General features: G+C 36.2%; 1 protein-coding gene across 7 annotated transcripts in view; it reads left to right on the top strand.

Moving 5' to 3' along the window:
- FARS2 (phenylalanyl-tRNA synthetase 2, mitochondrial) overlaps window positions 1-22293 on the top strand; it is a 227890-nt gene that overhangs the window by 3450 nt on the left and 202147 nt on the right. For 5 of the 7 annotated variants that reach the window (XM_033512093.1, XM_015617658.2, XM_033512090.1 and 2 more), the window contains exon 2: window positions 2898-2968. The exons of 1 other annotated variant lie outside the window; for it this stretch is intronic. The gene's annotated coding sequence lies outside the window, so the exon portion shown is untranslated. Of the gene's footprint in view, window positions 1-2897; window positions 2969-4348; window positions 4394-22293 lie in introns of all 7 variants that reach the window. One more of the 7 variants, XM_015617659.2, reaches the window with a different exon arrangement.

Raw genomic sequence — 22293 nt, 5'->3', positions numbered from 1 at the left:
AATTGATTGTTGAAATATTACACTCTTTTTCAGTTTGTGAAAACATGCAAATTTTTCTGTGCTGGTGTGGTGTCTCCTTTCTTTGTCTTAGTTCTTGATTGATAGGGTCATGCACAGTGAGATCCTACGCAGTGTACAGTAGGACCTTTAAAAGAAGGATCATAAATCACAAGAATTTCAGGTTTTTAGTGGCAAATGTAACAAACTATAATTTAACTGTCTGTATGGTGAATTAAGATTTCCACAGTATCAACAGGAGGCCTTGACTGACTCTGCTATTTAAAAAACATAGTATTTAGTTGATTGCCCTGTAGAAAAGCACATTTTTATTTAGGAGGAGAAACATCCAGATTTCAAATTCAGCTATAATCCTGATTTCTTTGTGCATTTAAAAAAAACTACGTGGAAGATCAGCGGGAAGAATAAAATGGTAACAAAGCTCTTCTCTTGGTCAGCTTTTTGTGAGTTACCCCATCTCTTTCTAAATTGAATTGCAGACTGTTGTGTATTGTTTAAAGTAAGATTGTAAGAACAGTAATAATAGGAAAACCAAAATGCAACCAGTAGTGCATTTCCTGTTGTAATACTTGGTCTTTTAAGGGAACACTGGTTTTACCACTGCTCCTAAACCTGTCCTGGTTCATGATCTCTTGTGCTGCAGGCATCAGACTAAAAGAATGAATTTTGTTTTCCTTTTTGGCAGTAGTTTTAACTAATTTCCTGTGGCTTAAGTCCTCCAGAGGACATGGGCATTGTGTTACCTGACAATTAAGGAACTGGACAGTCACAGGATGACTTCTGGATCAATGAAAGGCAGTGTTCTACACTGTATTGATTTTGAAAGATGTTCTTAGTAGACATATGTTGGTGAAGTCCTGTGAAATGCTTGAAGTAAAATACTATAAAAGTCCAGAATTAAAAGGATAATTTTGAATTATAGGCAAAAGAATAACTAATAGGGGATTAAAATTACCAGTAATGCTTAAATAGTTCAGCATGTAATGGTTGCATCAAATGCAAATGACACTTCTAAACACTTCTAACCTTAATGCTGATGAAGACAAGAACCTAACAAAAAATTTACGTATTTTTGCTGTGTGGTTTTTTATTATACTGAAATCTTGCTCAGAAATCTAATCTTAAGAAGCATAAAGGACAGGATTAATGAAGTGTTCTCTTCCATGCCCTCATCAATTTCTTTGCAGTGCTTTCCAGTGTTTTATCAAATTTAGCCTCAAATGACTTCCCTTTCTGTGAGAAAACATATTCTATTTTATAATGTATTGCTGTTAAGAAATGTTTTCTCATGCTCATCCAATGCCACCCTCTTCCCTGAGTTCATCCCACTTTTTCATTTATGCCCCTTTAGATTCATGCTGTGTAATTCCTCTCTCTCCTCTGTGATTTACACCATCATTGTATTTCTCAGTAGCTGTCAGCCAGACAGGCTAAATTATGTATTTATTTTGATATTTTTTCTGCCCTCTTTCAGAGTATATTGAAAATTTTAGCTTAGGAAGCAAACTTAGCTGTAAAACAAGGACTCATACTTTTTTAAGAGCAACTAAAATTCTCTTTGTAGCCGCCCCTGTACATTTTTTGCTGACTTGTGATTTCCAGTTTAGGAAGTTAGTTACAAATGGTACTGCCAATCTATTGAGTTAAAGATCATGATTGCACCTAAGATATTTTGCTGGAGCTAAATTCTTTCTTCTCTTGAGTTTATTTTTTGTCATATATATATGTGTATGTGAGTGTGCAGAAAAACGTGTAAATATGTATTCAGGCATGCACATGGTCATTCTGTGATGGTAAAGGTCATGGCCTTCATCTCTAATTCTCCATGTTTCAGCCTTCAGGATCGGTGCACAGCTAACACAGTGCTGTGGGGTTTTTTATTTCTTACCTAGTCCCATGTCTCAAGTGTGTGAAACCAAAGACATCCTGCTGCTTGCGTGCATCCCAGTTCTGCTGCTGCTTGGATTGTGGACATGGCCTTTCTTGTCAGAAGCTAGCTCCACTCAAGGACTACTGCTTAAGTCCTTCTCTGAAAATCCACTTCAAGTAGCCATTTTCTTAAAAATCCTTCTTTTCTGATTATTTGTTGGAAACAATTCCTAGATCAAAGTATCAATAGGTGTAGAAGTATCATGTTGCTATAAGGTAGTGTGGATCTGATGTAAGAAAGCATGTTATCCAAGGTAAAGTAAAGGTTGAAAGTTCTTCTATAATGTGTTGGAAAGGTGTGATCTCTGATAATGGGACATGTGTAAGGAGCTAATATTATTTTTTTTTTTTAATGAAAGAAAAGTTAAGCAAAATTGTTGTTTACAGTGGATGGGTAAATCATCAAGGATTGAATGGATTGTAAGCAGGCTGTTTAGTTTTCTGACTGTGGGATGAGGGGAGGAGGAATATGATTTTCCACTTGTAACACATTTTCATTTTATATGGTGCTGTGCATCCATGTATGACTTTTTGTTCTAGTAGCTTGGACTTTTGATCCAGGAAAAAAAAGTCAACGGTTTGAATAGGATGCTGAAGCAAATTGTTTCTGAAGATGGAAGAAGACTATGGAGCAGTGCTTTAATTGAAATGAGGAAAACAATATAGCCATTTTAGTCATTGTAATGGTATAGTTTAAGATACTTTTGCATGATCCTTGACAGTCTTTCATCTTGTGTCACTATTGGTTTTATATCTTCAGAGCTCTGACAATGAGTGACAATGCATTAGGGACATGTTCCTGTGTATGTCATGCTTCTGATGCATTTGTAAGACCAGCTGAATTGTCAGTACTTCCTTACATTCCTTCACAGTTCTGGATAGAACTCTTATTATTTTATTTCTTTTTCTGTTTTTTATATCTGGAATGACTGTCAAAATTTTCCTTTCAGCCTGAGAAGGAACAAGGCACTGACTAAAGGCAAAAGAAGCAGAGCTGAAGAAAGATTATCTCTGCTTGCAGGTAAATAATTAAAAATAAATTTAGCTCTCTGAATCTTTGACACCAGCACTGCCAGCCTTTTTAGTTAGTAACCAGTTTTCAGTCCCTCTCCATTTTAATCAATAATAAAATTTTAATTTATTTAGTAATTAAAAAATCTTCATCTTCACCAACTGCTAAGGACATCTATGATAACTAAATTTGCTTTCCCTATAGAATTCATGCATTTCCTGACTCCTAATACAAAGAAAATGATGAGATTTGAGACATAAAGATAGGTGTGCAACAATAAGAGAAAGAGGGAGAGGTAGAAGATAATAATCTTCTGAAGAAGAAATTCAGAAGGACAAATTTTATCATCTTTGTATTGGAGTATGTCCAGATCCTTCAATAATCCCTTTGAAATCTGCCTGACCACCTAGGCGGTAAGTTGCTGTACAGTGCGAGAAGAGGTTCTCATTTTACACCCCAGTTATAATGGAGGTGGGATAGGACAGGATAGGACAGGATGTGATGCTCTCATGAATGGAGAATGAACTCAGAGCTACAGAGAGGCAATAGTTAGGACTTTACAAACCCCACCATTAACCTTCCAGTCTCTTACTTACGTGAGCCCATGGCAGCATCAGCGAAAGGCAGTGGGTGTCAGTGGGCTCCTAGTAAGGTTTGTGCCTTCCCTGCAACTGGGAGTGAGTGTTGATGGAGATGGGGTGCATACCTGTGAAGTGGGGTTGCCAGCTTCCCTATAGGGATGGGCTTATTCTGCTGAGAGGTAGGAAAGAGGAATTGGGGAAGAAATAGTTTGAAGTGTTGTTCTGGGAACATTAGTGAGTGTTCATCTATCTGGAGACCCAAATTAAGTATCTCCTTGTTCTGCAATTTCTGTTCTGTGATTAGATTTTCAGGTATGTTTTGTAGCCTAGTATTGGTTTTGACCAAGGTCAGGTTCTGGGGATTTTTGTTGTTGTTGTTGCTGTTGTTTTATTTAGTTTGTTTGCGTGTTTGTTTTAGCCTGGCAGTACATGTGCTTTGTTTCCTTTAATTCATATTTATGCACTTGATTTTCATTATTGTTTACCTTTTTCCTTTTTTGGAAATGATTCATGGTGAAGTAGATGTGCTGCATCTAAAACAGAGGAAACAGATAAACAGAGCATATTATCAGAGTCTTACACAGATTTAATAGTACTTTTATTTTTTTGTGTGTATGTAGGATTTCAAAATTGGTTTGACTTTCAAGAAAGTTTTCAAGACCTTCATTGAAAATGTTCTTTCGAAAGAATTTGCATAATTTTTAAAATTGCTTTCTTACCTACCTTGCTTTCTTATTTTTAACTAGGAACATAGCTTTTTTTTCAACATTTGTTTTAACTTTGATTTTATTATACTGATTACTTGCAGTGTGAAAATTGCATAGTGCATCACAGCAGCTCCTCCCATGGGAAGGTAATATTGTAAAATGGACAGATACAGTATTGTACATGTAAAATTATCACATACTGAAGAGATAATTAAATATTGGCTCTATATAGGTTTGTTTAACTTAGACTAGCTGGTTGCTTTTTATATTGGCACACTAACTTTGTCAAGTTTTATGAAAGAATGATTTTATTCTAAGCAGATAGATATTGCTTGATAGAGGTTAAGTTTTTCTGTTTCACTTCTGTCCCTCTTCCTTCCTGAACAGATTGTGGTTCTTATTCCACCCTCCACTTCCACTCACCATGTATCTTATTTTTATGCTGCCATTATATCGCTGTTCTGTTGTGGTAGGTTATATTCTTAATATAGCATTCATTCTACAAACAGAAACTCTGTGGAATAGACTTGACCTAAGTACGTGGGAACACCATGTTTATTCTAGTTACTTTGTCAGACTTCCTGAGTTGTTATTTAAATGATTCCTTTTAAAATGAACTAAGTTTAAGAGATACTGCAGATTCTATGAAATCCTATTTTGTCACCTGATATTTGGAGTTCGTTTGACCTCACTGTCCCCTGGGGTCTCAGTCCTCACCCTGAATGGCAGACCCTGCTGGGCCTGTGTGGAACACAGTCTTTCAGCATGTGACAAATTGCAATTCTACAGATGGTTTTAAAGAAAACAAACCAAAACCATTATTAAGTTTTAATTTTGATTCTCTCGGTATGTAACAGACGTGGCATTAACTGAAGATTGTTTTGTTGTATGTGACCTTGAGCTATAATAACATCTTATTCTTCATTAATAATAAAAACTTGATTCTTTCATGTTGTTACTTACTTTACTTCCCTGACTTTCATATCTTCTTTCATCTAGTCAATGTGTATGTCTTGGCTCAGAATGCAAGATGAGAGGATGTTGCCTTTGGTATCTGAAGACTGGATGGAGAAACACTTCTATGTTATAGTCTTAAATATATATATATGTGTATACACACTTGTGTGCCATAGTCTGACGTGTGCATTCTGAGTTCTGTCTCCGGTTTTCTTCCACTGAGGTTTGTTCTGGAGGGAAGTGCAACTTGCAAGTGTCTGGTGTCACAGAAGGGTTCTCTGACATAATTAAAATATGTGGCTTTCTCAAGGGCTTTCAAACAAAGATTTTCTTTTGTTATTTGAGCTGGGCTTTGTCTAGAGTAACTATATCAACATAGTAAGCCTCACAGGAGATGTTGCCCTAGAACATTACAGATGCTAAAACATGAAGCTGCTTGGGAGCCCATTATCCTAGGGAGCTGTGAGTCATGGACTTAAGTTTTTCCTATTTTCTAGCATTAATGACAAAAAAAAGAAGTTAGCAATACTAGTTTTGTACTTTTTAGTGTGATATTTTAAAACCTTTTTTTTTATCTGGTGGTAGTGGGACTGCATGAAGACACCATTTAAATCTGTGTTTTAAGTCATACTTGCCTTGCTTTGCTTGCTACAGAATATTTTGGAAGTAGTTCTTTAACAAGTTATTGGAGATGTCAGCTGATGATCTCTGAAATGCTGTAAAGGCAGTTGTGTTCAGATGTAATCAAATACCGTGTTACAAGGTAGGTCTGCCTGAATACATTCAAATTGCTGTAAGCTTCTAACAAAAGTTGTGTCAGGAAATTATAACAGAATTGAGCAAATAAATTTTAAAATTTGACTTATATTTATTTGAATAGGCAGAATTTTAAATTGAGGTGCCTTATATTTATCATGAATATTTATCAGCTGCATTGTTTATGCTACAGTGTCAGTTGTTGGAGTTGAAGTATTTGTGAGGAAAAGACTTGTTTTTTTACCCTTAGGCTTTAAACATAATTAATCTATTTATTTAGCTGTAGTTACAGAAAATGTTTCATAATATAAATAGGATTTTACAAATCAGGTTTTCTGCCTTTTGGTAACCCATATACATTCATAACCGTAGAATATGCAAGTTAAAATTTTTAGGCTGGTTGATGGAGGTTGGCTAGGTACTTAGTTCTTGAGCATCTTCTTGGGTGTACTTGTCCTTAAAAGAGTAAAATAAGTCTTCCATCTTGTAGCTGAGCAGTGTATAGGGAGACTGAAGAGGCAGTACACAGGCTTGATAGTCATGGGGGATTTAGGAGAGGTACATTATCCATTCACCTGTGGCAAATTTTAGTGCTGGAATCAAGGAAATATAACAGCAAAATAGTTAAAAAATACGTAAACAGAGTAAATAAGTTTGCTAAAAAGAGCAGGGCAAAGGAGAGCAAACTGAAAATGTTTAGCAGTGCAGTCTTACTTCGTTTTTGTTTTACCTTCTGAAATTCATATTGCTGCAAGACCAGCTGTATTGAGACAGATACTGTGATTGTGTGAGACTTGCTGGCAGAGCTGTCTGTATTGTTTTCAAATTTTGCTGTTCATGAGAGTCCAGCATTTTGTGTAGGTTAAATGGGTTGGAATGAACTATGTCACTTAGAAACTGATGAGGTGAGTTCTGTTTTTTTTTCCTTTTACAACATGCAAGTCAATACTGCACTCTGTGTAAGCTAGCTGCTTTTCCCTATACTTTTGTTTTATTTATTTTTTCCATGCTTTGTTCGTGTTTGCAGCCCATTTGATTTGGGATCAAATGCAAATGATGAGAGTTTCTGAACAAATTTTGTTTGCTGTAACATAGTATATATTTGTAATTCTAGCTTAAGACTTTAGGTTAATAGTTCTTGAGAGATGAAGGGGTCTTCTGCTTCTAGACTACAGTAACAGTAAAGGAAAACAAGAGCCTAAGTCACTAGCACATAAATGGGAAAATAAAAAAAATCTGGTTGTTGATTCGTTTCATCACTCAACAGAAAAGAGCTTCAGTGATTGGGAATTCTACAAAAACAGTAAAGGTTTTCACATTATCTAAGAAAAAGTGTTGTAGTAAATAGAATTTACTTCTTAGTAGGTCCCATTTAACATTTCAAAGATAGTGGGTTTATATTAAGGAAAATAAGCTGATGTTTTAAAGTATAAGAAAGTATCTTTTTCCCTCAAGAGCAGTATTAGCACGTGGGTAAATTTATAGGATTCAATTTTTACGCATTGTACCTTAAACTATACATCTGTTATCCTGTAACTATGCTGTACTGAGGCAAGGGCTGAGTTTAAGAACCATTTCTTACATGTCTGGACCCAGTAAAAAAGCCCTGCTAACGTTGTTTTTAATTGGAGGCCTAAAGTGACTCTGCAGAAAACTTCCCTGTCAAAGTGAAACAGAAGAAAGATGGCAGGGATTTCAGTCATCATTTGCTGACATCTCTCTCTTTACATCTCTTTCATCTCACACAGTAGTTGAGAGAGAAGAGGCAATGCTGGGAGATCATTTCCCATTCAGATTCAGGATTTTAGGGCTCCATGAGAGATCATTTTGTGTTCCACGGGAATAAAATCCTGCAGCTCTGACTTCCTGGTCATGAAGTTCCCAGTGGCACAGCAGAATTGTCCAGGGATTCTGAGTAGGCACAGCAAAGGAGACATGAGGTGCAGTAATAAAAGTTGTCATAGCACCATTCCCTTCCTATTGCTTTTTGTGTGTTTCTCCAACATGAAGTAGAAGGAGCTGATGAGTAAAAAAAAAGCCTTTTCCAACAGGAAATGCTTGAAATCTGTCTTAGAATAGGAAAGATGTGAGGTGGACATCTTTCAGCGTTGCATACATAAATGTTATTGAAACTGTGTCAAAACACCATTTTTCTTTTAAGCTTGTGTCCCTGTATAGATGGAAGGTGAAGTTTCAGGCATAGACACTGTTCTTCCTGCTGAAAGCTGACAATTTCAGTTTTCATTTAACTGACTGTTGATTCTTGAAAAGGAATGATTATTTTTTAAAATTTAATTTCCTGTGTGATACTTACTGCATTTGAGACATTATGCAGTGGCTATTAAAAGTGATTCATATATTGAATTCCCAAATAAAGATTTTAGAGCAACTCCTGCCCAGCTCTGTTTTAAAGAAATGAGAGCCTTAAGGCTGATCTGAAAGGACATTTGTTGAAACCATGGCTACAAAGCACCTGGACAGCACTAGGAGATGAGTTTTGAGATGCTAATATTAAATTATAATTTTTAATACAAATATTTAGTGAAAAAGAGAATGTGAAAAAAACATCGTTAATAAGAATTGAAGCAAAAGCTATTCAGATAAGTTTCATAAATGTTATTTCCAGTTTACTGAAGTTGTTTGGCAGTTGTGACATTGCATTTCAGATGTAACTAGAAATAGCTATTTGATCTGAGCACTAATTCTTTTTTATTTTCTTTAGATGACACTAATTTGTCTTTCTGTTAATCTTAGAAAGCCTTATAAATTTAGTGCCCTATTTCCATTACATTGGGCTGACATTTTACATGCTCAGGTATGGCAATATAGTTACAGAGGTGAACAGTGGGACACATAAATAAATTTATAATTAACATATGTATAAGAAAGACACAGTTGAAATCTTTTAAAGCTATTGATGTAACAGTAATATTAGTAGTCAGTTTTCCTTCCAAACCTGGAGTAACCTCTAATCCACCTTCATGGAAAAGATTACTTAATTTTATGCAATGTAGTCAACTAATTTAAAATTCAGATCTGAGGGGAAATACAAAATCACAAAATCTGTAGACTCATATGGAGTCCTCTTCACTTTCACACTGTTGGAGTGCTTTTTGATAAAGAAGAAAGAGGACGGAGTAGCAGCTAGATGTCTGGAACTGCTCCACAGTTCATTGAATTAAATTGAAATTTTTTTCCATTAACTTTGATCATCCTTGGATTGAACTGGTATGCATATGATTTAATTAGTAGCAAGCTTGGGAAATGCTGGGATGTTGGCTTTTCTAGTTTCTTACCTACTGAGGTGGTAATTACGTAAACCAATATGTTTGTGTGTCTATGATATGGCAAGTGCAGAAGTACTCTAAACTGGCTTTCCTAATGGTGGACCTCCATTTTAAAGAGACATTTTATACTAAACCTCCTTTTCTTTCTTTCTAATGATGAGATCAAATCTGTTCATCCTTCATTCATTACACATAAAACAGATCTATTTTTATGTTGTTGAAAATATTTTTATGCTGAAAAAGGGAGCAAAGTGTAGCTTTATTCTTTGTCTACCCCTTCTCTCCCCCAGATGTTATACTTAACATTAAGGGTTAAAAATGCAGTTTTGATATGTTCTTTTTGCCTCAGAGCAATGAGATTCTCTAATATCAAATGTTTAATTATCCAATAGAGCATTTTTTTTCATGGATCACGTTGAAGGTATCTCTATTAATGCTGTCATGTTTTTATCTTTTTTAAATTATGTAATACAGTTCAGCTTCACGTTGGGATCTCTTTATGTTTATGCAAGTTTGAGAAGCAGCCAGAGAAAACTCCTCTGCTAAGGGCAAGTTTGTAGGCAAAGCTGTTTGACAGTAATAGTTCAGAATGGCTGAATTTTTTATCTGAAGCATTTGAAATGTTTTTACCCTGAAACAGATTTCTATCACCTAGTTCCTTCCTGTATTGCTCATTCTTAGGTGAACTGCCCCAGTGCCTTACCTGGGGCAGTTAGTGAAGCTAAGGTCCTGCTTGGGGCAAGGGAGGAAGGATGGTGAGAGCTGGCTGTGGGTGGGTATTGACACTGGACACAGAGATTCCATGTGGATGTGTCATGCTTGCTTTGGCAGACGCTGCTGTGAGTCTGAATGATTTGCAGTCTAAAAGTTTATGAATGCTACCAGGCTTCTTATGGATTAGTAACATAAATAGGAGTAGTAGGTATAAGAATCAAGGGAGAAAGGCTTGTAAGCTACCACCACGCTTTCTCAGTTTAGCAGTTGTGTAACTAGCCATAAATCTGTCACTTGGGTTTGCTTATGCTTTTGGTAGTTTGCACTCAGTTTTTAGCAGAATAAATAAGAATTCTCTAAGGTGTCAGTTACATACCTGTCAATAAAAACTAACTTGAAAAAATTAGGTCTGTGTCAAAAAATATTTATATATATATATATATTTATATATATATATATATATACAAAAAGAGCCTTGATTTTTTGTTTTTCCTCAAAGTAATTTACTGAAGCAACATTAAATATTATACCAACAAGACACTAAGGTTTTAGGTGGTATTTTCTCTACTGCTTTACAGGAAAACATTTTGTAGCAACTGCAGCATAACACAGATCATAGATTTTGAGTCTGACATTACCTTCTCATACAAGCATGACATATGCTTAGGCCATGCTGATGTGTTATTGTTTATAATCTACAATGATTTTGAAGTGTATGACAAAATTATTTGTATGCTTGAGGGAGTGATCCAGAACACAGAAAAATAATTAAGTAGGTGATCTAAGTATTTATTTGTTTTATATGTTTCTAGCTGCTGATTGATGAGCTTATATTGCTACTTTTGCATTTGCAGTTAACAGGAATGTCAGTAAGCAAATGTTTTTTCTCATTTGCCTTTGTTTCACTAGAAGTTAGTAACTTCATTTAGAAGGAGAGCAATATTTTTAAGGTACAAATCTGAGAAACAGGCAAATAAAAGTGTATACACAGTCTACATCTTGGTGTCAGAATTAAAAGCAGAAAATTACTGTTTAATGTATTACTTAATGTACTACTTAATGTATTGTGAAGCTAGATACCCTATCTTGCTTGTTATATGTTTTGAGACAGCATAGTTAAAAAATCAGGGTATTATTGTACAAGTTGGGAAAAATTTTCTTACTTTGTCACAAACCTTCTGTTTGATGACTGCCACAAGAATTTCTAGGATATAATTGAAAAATAGTTGTCTGACCTCTACTGATTAGGAGTTGAGATTTGGTTTCTTATGCTTGAATGTGTCAGTTCATCAACTTCTCTGGGTCTGAAATAGTTTATTGTTTCTGTGTATTTTTCTGTGTGTCTCTACTGTTTCAAAAAAAGTCGTCATTGCTGTCATACCTCCCAATACTTTTGAAAAAGCAAACCCTTAAAAAGCAATGACTCCTTGTCATCTGCCGAGGATCACCCATATTGAAATGTGCAGTTTGTGTTGCACAGCGCTCCTGTGCACGTATGGTTTGACTCTACAAAGTGTCTCCAGCAATTCCTGCTCATCTACAGTGAAATGCAGTGGCAGCTTGTTTCAGATTTCTGGTTGTTAATCAATCTGTTCACACTTAAATGTGTTGCAGCCTCGTGAAAGCAGGGAATGTCCTGGATGAATGATAGGAAAGAAGTGGATGTATGTAAGTGTAATCTGCCCCCAGAGTGGCAGATTGCTTTAGCTATGACCTTTATCCGTGAGAATAGACTGACGTTGTATCATTTTGAGAACCAGAGTGCTACTTCCACTTAAGTTGTTGCTGGGTGAGATGTTTTACCATCACTTTTTGAAGACACTGTTAGGTTGAGTTTAATACTTTTCTTAAAAATCCCAGGTTTTAAGCATAAAGGCCTAAAGAAATTATGTCTGCAAAATGGTATTTGTTCCTCTTCTGTCAGCCCTCTTCCTTCCACTTCAGTTAAATTTCACACAGAATGTCTGGGTCCCAGATTCAGCAAGGCACAAGTGGTGTGTGAGAATAAAGGATTGAATGAATGTGAGAATGAAGGAGATAAACCCTATAAACTGCACAGCCAAAGCAGAGGTAGCAGGATGATTTTGTCCATTACCACTGAATCTGCAATCTAACTTTGCCTCCAAACACAGAGGAAATAAACTTTTGCTGGTTCTGCTGCTTGCAAAAGAAAGCTTACTGTAAACCTGAGAATGAATTATGTTCTGTTGGCTGACACATCTTACAAAAGAGGAAAATAGAAGAGTGCTGTCTGAAGTATTTTTAAAGAACTGAGAATGGATGCTGTAAGAGAAAACATTGCATGTATTGTCTTTCAGACTTAGAATACTGTGTCTAGAGAAGAGAGCTTGAGACAAATGATGCTATTTTTCACAGTCTCTGAGATGATTAGCAAATATTGGAACATAATAGAAGTTATAATCAACTGTAAATGTAAACTGTTAGATTGCTGCATTGGGAGGAGGCTGCTTAGACAATAAAACTCACAGTAACACAGTAACAGTTCTTTAAAGCTGTCAGCATGTTGCCATCATCTGGAAAAGTATACACAATAGCTCTCCATAAACCTATACATTTTCTTGCATTAATTAACATCTCCATTTGTGATATGTGGCATCTGAAATGAATTATTTTAAAATGAAAAATCTCACAATTTTGTGGTATAACACCCTCTTTTCCACAACTAAATTCTGAATTACAGATATTCCAGATGTTTGGAATGTAAATCCATAACTGTGAAAAATAATTTAAAAGAAGAGTTTAAAAAATGAGTTAGTATTTAACTTTTGAAGTGTTGGTAGCCAAATACAAAAAGAAAAGGTAGGACATTTATGGTGCATCATGTACTAAAGGTCAGGCATAGACAAAGTAGATAGAAGTAAATAGTAAATGCAGTTTCTAAGACTTGAGAAGTGGATGTACAAGTGTGAGATTTCTTTTTGTGTGACTTAGGAACCTTTAATCTTTCCCAAGTTTTGCACATATGTTATCTGCCCTTTTTCCCTTTCTGAGAACATCAGTTAGGCCAACTCTAGGTTTGCTTTTCTGTGTTTGCAAGCAGTTGTTTTATGTGGATCTCTCTGCATGAAGAGCTCATGGTGGGGAGAGCACTAAATCCAAATGAGCCATAATTAGGTTGCCCAGAGAAGTTGTGGAAACTCTTGTGCTGGAGGCTTTCAAACCCAAACTCAGGCAAGTCTCTGAGTGACCTGCTTTGGACAGGGTTTTGAACTAGGCCACCTCTAGTGGTCTCTTTGAACCATAGGAAATTATTCTATGATCCTGTAGTTCTGTGAAGTACAGAAGTAAAGCTTGAATTAATTTCTAAAGGAGATTGTTCTGGGGGTTATCTTCAAAAGTCATCCCTAAGCTTATTTCTGGGACTGTCCATTTCTTACTGTCATTATGCTTTCCTTGTGGGCAGTTTTGCTCCTTAGTACATTGTGTTTGCCATGGTAAGTTAGAAAATGGGCCATAGACCTTCACCATAACTGATGCATTAATTCTTTGCAGGACTTGTAACTGAGATTTTAGGCAAGGTTGTGTATGTGGGTGTCTTTGATGGGGAAGAGAATTCTAGTTGTTAAGCCACTGAGTTCTTTGTATCAGGATCGTACTTCTTTCTGAGATGACTAAGTTGGAATTTCTGAACCAAAAGAGAGCACTTATACGTTCTGAAAGCAGGGTTCATCATAAACTCTTTTCCTTGTACTGTTCATTTGTTTAGCCTTGCAATTTTGCAAGGGTGTTTAAAATTCAATTTCTCTAATCTTCCATTAGTACTGATAAAGTTGCTCCTTTGTGGTAACTGTCACCAGCAAGAGGTAAGCAGTAATTAATTAACCAGTTTGAGAATCAGGTATCTGCTTTTCCCATTTCAGGGGAAATTTCTGCAGTTCCAAAGTGTGCTGGAGAAATGTAGCTCTCACTATATTTTCTGTATCTGTCAAAGTTTCTTTGAGCTGTGGAAATATTCCAATCTATGCTTCAAAAATTAGTAGAGTGGGCCATCTGATGCAGATTTGATTGCTTGAGCATTGCAGCACATGGAAAAATGCTTTATGCAACTTGAAGTGGTTTCACAGAGTAGGATATATTTCTGCAGTCCATATTCCCCATGTGCACACCTGCAGAAAACACACAAACACACACAAACACATGGCCTCCCCACCCCACCAGTGCTGCCAAACCATCTGCCTTTTGGAGTTCCTGCCTCAGGTGTGGATGGTCAAGCCAGAATATGCACTTAGATGAGCTTACTCTGTTCCTGAAAGTATTCAAAGTACTTTGATTTTAAAAAGAACGCTCATGATTTCATATTGAATTGTTTTCCATTCCTTGAAATATGAGGTGCTGTATGAAAAATAAAATAAAAAGCTAGTAGAATTTTTTGAGGTAAAACATATAGGCAATATATTTACATTGTGAAACTGTCTTACTATCCATCACTCTTAAAATATAGTATCGCTAGAACCAAAGATATGCATCAGTCAAACTGTACCCGTTCAGAGCATCACTGATGATACTATATAAAGATGTCATCACCAGATGTAAATACAAAATTTTTAGCAAACTGTGGTTATACTTCCTACTGATGGTTGCTATTAGAGGTTCCCTTCTGATGACACATCTAGCACCTTCTGATATTTACAATCTGTGACTTGCATTTGGAACTAAGCTTTTACCCTCATAGCAGGACAGAGCATATGTGAAGCAGCGTTCCTGTTGAAATTTTTGTGGTAATTCTTGAGAGTTCTCTGATGATCCCAAAAGAAATTCCTAGATACAAATATACCACAGCCTGGGGGATGAATGTGCAGCAGGCATTGATGACTGCTGTGTAACTCAAGTAGCCTTGTGTCTTACAGTCATCATAATCCCTTCTTATATAAGGTAATAAATAAACATAAGTACTTTAAAAAAGGTGATTCTTGAATATTCAGGGCTAAAGGGTCTTGGCTGACCAAGGATCTGCTGCTTCTTGCAATAAGAGAGCTCTCTGCCATAGCTTAGTAGAAACAGAGTATCCTACAAGTAGCATGAAAAGCTCCTATTATTGCCTTCTCTAGGTGCTACAGAAAAATATGCTGTTGGGTTCTCTTTATGACTTCACATTCTTTTTACTAGTTGCAAGAAAAAAATGCTCTATTTATATTGTCAATGAATCACCAAGTGCTCTGTTGAGATTACCTCAACAGAGGAATGCACAACCTTTACTACAACAAACAGCTTTACCCAGATGACTTATTTGCTGAAAATAATTAAAGATGTTTAGGTAGCTGAAAAGTCTCATCTACTGTGCACTAAGAGCATCTGGATTGCTTTGTGCATTTGTTTGCTTTGCTCACACAAGTTTCTTAATTTTCCAAGCCAGTCAGGAAAACAAGCAGAATTCTTTAAGCAAAACTCCCCCTAGCATACTACAATAAGGCCAAATAATTAGATTCACACACTTAGAGTAGACACAACTTTGATTCAGTTGACACAAGCTGATTTCTGGTATGACAAAGAACAATCTGGTTTGCCTGTCTGATAGCAGGCTGATTGGATTTTGCCAGCATTAGGACTGTTGTCTTAGAAAAACTGATGTTCCTGACCTAGAGTGGGAGCTGAAGTAACCTCGTGCCAGCATCCACAAGGATTTCATGCATTTAATTTGTTCTTCCAGTGTGGCTAAAATAATTCCACTTCATAGGTCCACTTCCTTAGGGAGGAATCTTTTTAAACAGTTAGGTATCATACTTTTACAGCCATTTTTCCCCAAATACCTGTATTTGTCAGTGGAAAGAAGCCAAGATGAGTTTATTAAAAAGATTTAGTGGTACATGACAAAACTGAGATTTTATACTTACTGTGTTGTTTATTACCCATGATTGTTCTGTTTCTATGAAATTAAGACCATTTTCTAACTACTGACCCTTCAGGCTCTGATTCAGGTATTTAAATTGGAATGTATCTGTCTGCTGCTTGTAAATTGCAGTTTCCAGAAGTGTCATTTTTATGGGTGGGCAAGTTAGCGAGTTTTATTTTCGGTGACCATTACTCATTCTGGTAACCTGGGTGGAGAGGCAAGGGAAGAAAAACTCTGCTTTAGCAACGCAATGAGCAGATACCAAGTAATTCTGGATATGTTCAAGAAAAGAAGGTTGGTTAAACAAAGCTGGAACTATTTAAGGTCCCATGTGTGATAAAACTTCATGTTGAGGAGGAGTCATAAAAAAGCTGAACCTGCTTCCTCTGAGACAAATAGAAATGTTTGTTCCTAGGGAGATTTTTGAGCCTAAAATCCACAATCCTGAAATATTTTCAAGTGTGGTTAGAATTATCCTTACTAACTAGCCAGTTTAAAAGAAAATTATTAAACTTTGTGTTTTGTTTATTATTTTTTTTTGGTTGGTTTGTTTGTTTTTTTAATGCAGGGTTTTAACAAAGTTAAAGTTTTCAAAGGTTAAAGTTTAGGAATATGTCTGGTTAGGTGATGACAATTTCTTCTAAAGTCTATTTCAGTGTTGTACATGCTAGAGGCAGGATGCCCTGCTCTGGTAGGTCCACAGAAGACCATTATAAAAAGGATATGGAATGGTGTCAGTGGAGTGATAACTCTTACGGGCATGCTTTTTTCTTATCCCAATGAGAACAGTTTGATGCTTGATAAAATGAGAATATATGTTGTATGTGTAAAGAATTTTTTTTGGTACCATTCTCGAAGATGTCAGGAGAAGGCTGTGGCACCAGCTGCTGCTGTTCATTCCTGTAGCATGGGCAAAATCTGGCAGCAATGGCAATGGACCTTACTTGTATTGAAACACAGATATTTAAATTTAAGATGTAAATAATAATGACAAATATAAAGATGTAAATAAGATGCAGTCAACAGAAGAAAGGAATAGAAGGAATATTTTGCTACTAATATTGAATGATTAACATTATAAAAGCTTTAAGTTTTATCCTGACTAATTTTTATAACAGAAATTAAAAGTTAAGGATGTTCATTTTGCACTTTCAGTGATGCAGGCTTTGCTGCAAGTGTTTCATAAAAATACTTATTTAAAAAACCCAAACCAGCTGTTTTAGTTGGACTAGAAAAGGAATGTCATGTGGAAATGCTACAGTTAAAACCTTGTAACTTGACCTTGAAAGTTTGTTTTCTTTGGTGGAAGTTTTTGTTTGTTTGTATTTAAAGTGAGCCTTCTGTTTGGTTTTGTATCAGACAATTCCTGCTCTTATTTCAAAAAGTGTGGGCCAGTTCACAGGTGAAAAAAATCACATTGATGGGTTTTTATTACTTTACTGTGTGTTCATGGTAAGGCAGGGAATACAAAGCAGCAGAAATTATGTACATGGTTACGTATGTAATGTTGTGTTTTGTGATTCAGCTGTAAGAGCCAGCTGGTATTTGGTAAAGGCTCTCGAGTCTGTAGGAACCAGTTCAGTATCTGCTGGCTTTGTTTTAGTGAAGTGCTGTTTGGGAGTTTTTAAAAATCTGTTGGAGGAACTATGAAGGGGGTTTGACCCCATGTCTGTGTCCAGACATTTGCAGAACTGTAGTCTCTGTGGATAAATGTTTGCTCACATTTTGTGCTTTCTGTCTCCTCAGAAGTGCTTTCTGTTGTGTTCTTCTTTCCCTTTATACATGTTTGTATATGCATATTTTAAATTTAATTCTGTCATATTTTTGACATATGAAAGCCAAAATTTAATGCAAAAACATTTATGCAAAACATTTGCAAAGATGGGGTAGCTGTATACAGGCTGTGTACAGTGGCCTGTCCTGTTCTGGGTAATTCTGTGTGAATCCAGACTTACATTGCTTATATGGAGGTGGTAGAATTTAGGGTATTAAACAGACCAGGGTATTTTCCAGCTGTTTATGTCACCTAAGAAAAATAAATACACCACTGAATCAAAAGTCCAGCTTGCAAGAGTCTCAGTTTCAGCAAGTTCGAATTTCTGTTCCATACTCCTACGCCTTCATTACATAAGCAGTGGTTGGAGTTGATAAAGGTTAGTGCTGAAGAAGAGGCATTTTACTTTCAAACTCATGAAGGTAGACCCATCTGCCTGCTTTAGTCTTCTCTTCCATGCCATTTCTTTTTGTAACAGTACTCCAGGAGACCTGAGCGTTTCTCATTTTACCTCTAGCCACATCTGACCTCCTTTCTCAAGGCACACTTAGAATCAGCAGAAAGGTTACTTTTTGCCATTTGGGGCAGACAGTAGATGAGGTAAACTGGTCTTGTACCATGGTTCTTGAAGTTCTTTTTGAATAAAGATACTTTCTGCTGCTGTTACCTCCAGGGAAGTACTAACTTTCCAGACTCTGAAGTGCCTCTCATTCATGTTTTTTTTATCAGTCCATTCAGTTGGTCAGAAATATCTTTCTAAAGACATTTTGAAAGCAGTGGTAATCGCAGAGCTTTTGCTTGTTTAAAATGGAGTTATTGTAACTTTCTGTTTTCATGAATTCTTAAAGCTACTGACTTGCTCCATGCTTCCAAGAGTCATCTTAAAGCATTATTGTGTTCTCAGCAAACAGTTGTTAAGCCATGTAAGACCCACATAAATATTTTAAACAAACACATCTGCCAAGGGAATTATATTCTTTTGTATTTTTTCTAGTAAGGGTTATTTATTAGGGTTAGCAGATGGGTACTACTCATTTTTGGCATTCATTGATAAGCCTGCTACCTATCCAGGTGGCTCTACAAAAATGATAACACTGTGGCACTGCTCCCATTTTATTTTTATTTCTCTCAGGCTAGTCAGTCACCTGTCACTGTTCTCCTCATTTAGAGCCATCTGCTGGCTTTTTTTGATTCTGTTTTTTTGATTGTTCTCTATTCTAAAGTCACCAAAGGATCTCCAGTAGGGGCTGATGCAAAGTCTTTGTATGCTTGCTGAGTGTTGGACTCACAGATATCTTCTTTTTGTCATCTTCTCTGTAGCCAGCTTGCAAGTTTTATTTCCCTTATCAACAAGATGAAGTAATCCATACAACACTGAGTTATTACTGGACTGCTTTACCCCTTTGATGATTAATATAGGGGTTCTCTTACTTTTTTCTGTTTAAATATTAAAAGAATGACTAACTATTGCAAATCTGTCCTCTGTTGCATTTGTTATCATGAAAGAGCACAAGAATGTAAATCTGGCACACAGAAGTTGGACTAAATGGTCCTGATGGGTCCCCTCAAACTCAGCTGACTCTGATTTGAAATTATTAAAACAAAAGCTTTATCATCATAAAACTACATTTAAAAAAGTTTAATCAAGAATTTATTTCCTTTCTGAAGAGGCAAGATAGGGAATGTGCTTCTAAAATAGAAAACCTTTATTTGTGAGTATGGCAGGTAGTCTAGACTGTGTTTGGATCTAACTGTGTGGGACTAACCCACACCTATCATCAGCATGTGTTTAAAATGTATCACCTGGCTGGATTTGAGAATGGATGAACAAAAGCCTGTGCTTGATACCACATGAAACATGTGTGGCTGAAGGGCCAGGTCACAGTTTCACAGCTCTGTTTTCCTGTGCTTTCCTACTCTTCTTTCCATCTTCCTTGCAACCTCATCCTTACTTCCAAGAGATCTCAGCTTTCCCATCCCTTTGGAGAGCCAGTGCCATGCTATTGGACTGTGTTGTTACCAGGTTTCTAGTTGTGGTCATGAATTTTATTGTCTAATATTAAAATATTAGATATTAAAAGTGATCCAGGCACTACTGGAAGAAGGATGAACACAGATGAACATATACCTAAGCCTTAAATGTTTAAGCACATATTGTTTCTGGCCACAGATACAGGAAAAGCTGAGAAATGTGATCATCTTGAACTCAGAATGACTTATTTGTTACTTGCTAATTATTAAGATTATTGTGTTACGTTGCTCTTAAATTGCACCAATATAGTAGTATATATACTATATGTTATTTAGTGTATAGATTTGAGTTTCAGTTCCAATTCTGCTTTCTTGAATATTTTTACTAGAAAACAATAGAAATGCTTTTCCTTGCAGGCATCTGGGATGCCCTCCTCTTTTCCCCTCCAGGTATTGTACTGCAAGCACATCCTTTTGCAGCTCTTGCTCTCAGCTGAATGTTATACTGAATGTTGAATTTTATATTGAATATTGAATTTTACACTGAATGCTATCAGATCTTTCCCTTCACTTGCCTCTACTCTTTATCCTCCTCCTATTAGTTGTAATGCAGTTTGTTCTGTGTAGCTGTTGAAAGAGTTTATTTTGCCACCAGCCATTTAATTAAGGAAATACTTGAACACCCCATTATCCTCATTATGGTTACTTCATTCTTTTTCATTACCTATCCTTATATCCATTCTTGCTCTCCTGTTTTAAAAAATAACCATTGTCACTCATATAGAAAGAACAGAGCTAAATGACAGATGATAGATTTGAGGAGCTAAAGAGCTAAGTTCTACATATTAGTTTCTTTGGTGTTGGTGGTGATGGTGTGAAGTTTTATAGTTTATTTTTTCTGAGTGGTAGTGTAATATCTATTCTGGGCTTTATTCTAGTAATAGATTATAGTAATCTGTTCAATCAGCAGTGATTTGAGGTCCCTGAGAACAGATGTAATCCACAGGGATAAAGCTTCTGGATACTCAAGAGTGAAATATATAATATTTAGGTAATATTTTTATAGAGTATTACTGGGTTTTTGCAACTTTTCTGCATCCCACTTTGCCTCTGGGGAATTGCATATTTTGTCCATGGCTTTGAACTGTTGGTAACTGTCCTTTTTCTGTACATGATTATTCTGGTTGATGACTTGGCAGTTCTGTAATATTGAGCTTTAAACTACAGTAAACAGACTTGAGGTGATGATAGCAGTAGTTTGTCATTTGGGATGGAGAACCATGTCAGCATAATTGAATTTAGTGTGACCTCAGTGATTTCCCTCCCCACTTTAAATGTCAGTCCAAAAAAATTATGTTTTCAGGAAGAATTTCTGTACACAAGGGAATCATCCCAAGTTTGTGGATTTTGGCACTGATGATCTGGACCAGTGAACAGAGATATGTATTCCACTTGTGTCAGCCAGATGTGCTTGAGGAGGAATTTATATATATTTTCATCACATACTGGTTTTATTTCAGTGTAAGTCACCCGCCACAATTTTGAGGTATGATATGGAAAGGTTTGGAGCCACTTTCTGTGGCTCTCCACTAGCCTCTGAACTGAGTCCCAGAGTGTCTTGGTAATGAACAATTTGGTTTTAATGCAAAAAACCTCTAAATGAATGTGACAACTGAGGACCTCGTGTCTTTCTTTCCACTTTATCTCTCTCAATTCTTTTGCTATTCCAATTTTACAGAAACCTGTCTGGTGGGTATAAAAAGGCCATATTTTGGAAGAAGATCAAAGGTGTAAACCACAAAGCAATCATTGGTAACAAGTATGGCCCTTCCACTTTAAATCACAGTACAAATGGGATGTTATCTAAAGCAAGGTGTATATAATGAATTACTTCCCTGAATCAAGCTGACATATGTAGCTAATTACACTGAGGCATTCCTACATTTGTTTATTTAATAGTGTAAAAATAAAATGTTTTAAGACAGTAATAAAAAGATATAGTCAAAGTGAAGATATTGACCCAGTGCACATTTTAAATAGCTTTTGTGATGAAACTTGCTCGTGTGCCTTGTTTGAGGCAAAGGACCTTGTCAAATTGAGGAAAACTTGAGAGATTGTCTGTTGTAGATTTCCCTCACTGATAATGCATCTCTTTATTTATGTATAAAGTATTCTCCTTTACTGCAGATCTTGTACTTTGTGCTTTTTTAAGCATCTTACTGTTAGTTAGACCAGTGCAGCTACATGGAGCTTCTGACCCACTGGTCACTGCTCTGTCTCACAAAGAACTCAGATACCATCATCTCATGAAGAACTTCAGCGTGGTGGAGGGGGGATGGCATGCTAGCATACAAAATCTTTGCATCAGACTCACGTCTTTTTGAAAAGGAAAGATGAAAACATTAAATAAATAAACAAATATATAACTACTAAATATTTTAGAACTTCACCCTGCTTGGGGCTTCACCTTGAAGAAGGTCATTTAGAGATGAGGTAAGTAGAGGGAAAATGTATGTAAACCTTTAGTTCTACAGGTCCTTAAAATACATGTTTTTCTTCTCCTTATTGTTTTTAATGTGAAATAACAAAGTTCAACTGTTACTGATGGGAAAGTAGGAGGGAGCTTTATATTATCTAGATTGACAGAGTGAGTGGGATGATCAGAGGGATTTCATCTATTCTTTCCAGTAACTTCTGTCTAGGGCAGGACATGACTTGCAGAGATGTGTTCAGTCT

This window comes from Parus major, chromosome 2 (genome assembly GCF_001522545.3).
Source record: "Parus major isolate Abel chromosome 2, Parus_major1.1, whole genome shotgun sequence".
NCBI classification, from domain to species: Eukaryota; Metazoa; Chordata; class Aves; order Passeriformes; family Paridae; genus Parus; species Parus major.
This window is presented reverse-complemented; position numbering and strand designations above follow the sequence as displayed.